We start from the raw sequence: 2,500 nt of genomic DNA, 5'->3' as shown, positions 1-2,500 counted from the left end.
GTAGCTTAGATAGTGTTAAGTGCTTTGCATGCCTTCTCGCTTGCAGCTTCCACCGCTGGCTAGCCTGGTGCAAAAAGGGAGCAGCTATGCATAAGATTCCCCTGCCAGCTCAAAGCCTCTCCATCATCAAGACTTCTGCAGTGCCTCCTCGTGGCCACCCATGGAACCCATGTGGAGGCTCTTGGAGCAGCAAGAGGCCCTAAAGGTATGGAGTCATGGCCCACCGGCGTGTGGACACGCCCTGGCTTCGTACAAACTCCTGGCCCCGTGCCCCCTGAGGTTAATGGGCGGTTGTGGGGAGGCAGGCCTTGCCAGTCTGCCTCCCCAAGATAACCATACTGGCAGCAGATCGTATAATTGTTGGTGCTGGGGGGAGGGCTAATGTCCCTCCTACCCAGCAAATACGGCGGGCTATGGGTCCCTCTGGGTTGGGGACTGCTGGGACTTGGGTAGGGAGCAGGGTTACCTGTAATCCCATCTGGGTCTCGGCAGCCGCCAACTAGGCGTGAGGCTTGTGGGGGAAAGCCCTAGGGAGCCCTGCAGCCAGCCAACCCCCTCTATATGGGGCGGCGTCAGTAGGGGTGGCAGAGGTGGTGCCCAACCGGAGTGAATGCCCAAGGTTAGACTGTCAGGGTGGGGGCTTGGAACGTCCGTTCCTTGCGACAGGACGATCGGTTACCACTACTGCCGAGGGAATTGAAGCAGCTGAGAGTTGAGGTGGCTGCTCTCTTGAAGGTGAGAAAACCTGGCAGTGGCACAATTAGTGTGGTTGGCTACACTTATTACCAATTGGGCCGCAGTGATGGCCACCATCTCCAGCAGACTTCAACCCTTGGTAGTAGAGGTCACTTCAGTCAGTGAGTGTATTATGGTGCTGAGACTGAAGCTTTCATTTGGCTTCATGTCTCTTATTGCTGTGAATGCTCCTACAGATGTATATAAACTTGAGGTGAAAGAGATGTTTTGTGCCAAACTTGAATCTGTGACAGACAGCTGTCCTCAGTGAGATATTCGTATTGTTCTGGGTGACTTCAATGCGGTATCCGGCTGCGTTCGAGCTAGCAGCGAGAATAGCCTCCTTTTCCATGACTTTGCTAGGCCCCAGAAATTGAGGATTTCTGGCTCCTGGTATCAGCATTCTGACTCACATCGTTGGACTTGGTACAGCGATAAGGGTAGTGTGGTCAAGGAGATCAACCACCCCCTCGTTAGGACTCGATGGAGATTCCTCCAGAACTACAGGGTATCTCGAAGCGCCGAGTTCTGTGGATTAGTTGTGGCTATTCTCTGGGTCCACTTTAGAACCCCCTGTCACCCCAGCACCCTAGGGTGCTTCATGTGAACAGATTTTGGGAGGATGAGTGTGCCAGGGGCTTTGCCAAGGCTATGTCTGGTCATTTCACAGCACTCGAGGGCCGGATGGACCCTGTTCTTCTGTGGGACACCTTGAAGAGTGAAATGCTTGATGCAGCCCAAGAATTGATTGGTGAATGCCCAAGAGCAAGACAGAATTCCATTTCGCAGGAGACACTGGAAGCCACAGATGCTTGTCATGCGGCTCGATTGTCAGGTGATTGCAACTTGCACCATTTTCTGGTGCACAGGACTAAGTCACTGTTGAGAAGGGATAAGAAAAAATTTATCAGGAATCTTGCAGAGGAGGCCGAAAGCCATTTCCTAGTAAAGGACCTTCGTCCTGCCTACCAAGCCCTGAGAAAGCTGAACTCTAAGCCCTCCTCACAGACGACTGCAGTCCGCTCAGCAAGTGGCCAGATAATCTCAGATCCTGATGGGGTGCGTGTGCATTGGGCTGAATATTTTGAGCAGTTGTATCAGGCTGATCCAAGAACACTTAACTTGGATGCAGGTAATGTTGAGATTCCTCTGCCAGACTCACCCATCAGCAAGGATCCACCCTCCCTGACTGAAGTCAGGGAGGTAATTTCCAAGATGAAGAGTGATAAAGTAGCAGGTATTTGTGGCATACCAGCTGAATTGTTAAAGGCTGGTGGAGATCCTATGGCAAGGGGCTTGCATGCAGTCCTGTCTGCCATCTAGCAGACTGGTACCATTCCCCCTGACCTGCTGAGGGGTGTGGTCATCCCTCTCTGGAAGGGGAAAGGGGATCAGTGGGACTACAGCATTCACCAGGGCATTACACTACTCAGTATATCCGGCAAGGTACTCGCGCACATTCTATTGAAACGTATCAGAGACAATCTGCTGAGGCACTCCTGGTAAGTCCATAATAGACCGTATCCTGGCACTTCGAGTCATTGTAGAGTGCCGCTGTCAGTTAGGTCATGGGCTGCGAGCAGCCCATGCCTTGAGAAGGCATTTGATACTGTGCATCGCGAATCACTCTGGGAGATCCTGAGACTAAGAGGAATTCCAACAAGGATTGTTGGATTAATACCAAACCTGTTTACAGGCACTGAAAGTGCTGTGAAGTGTGATGGGGGCCAGTCGAGCTTCTTCCCTGTTAGTTTTCAACACTTGC

General features: G+C 52.0%; 1 protein-coding gene across 2 annotated transcripts in view; it reads right to left on the bottom strand.

Moving 5' to 3' along the window:
- LOC125038676 (4-hydroxy-2-oxoglutarate aldolase, mitochondrial-like) overlaps positions 1-2,500 on the bottom strand; it is a 26,996-nt gene that overhangs the window by 7,253 nt on the left and 17,243 nt on the right. The gene's annotated exons all lie outside the window — the stretch shown is intronic.

The sequence above is a fragment of the Penaeus chinensis genome, chromosome 25 (assembly GCF_019202785.1).
Source record: "Penaeus chinensis breed Huanghai No. 1 chromosome 25, ASM1920278v2, whole genome shotgun sequence".
NCBI lineage: Eukaryota > Metazoa > Arthropoda > Malacostraca > Decapoda > Penaeidae > Penaeus > Penaeus chinensis.
This window is presented reverse-complemented; position numbering and strand designations above follow the sequence as displayed.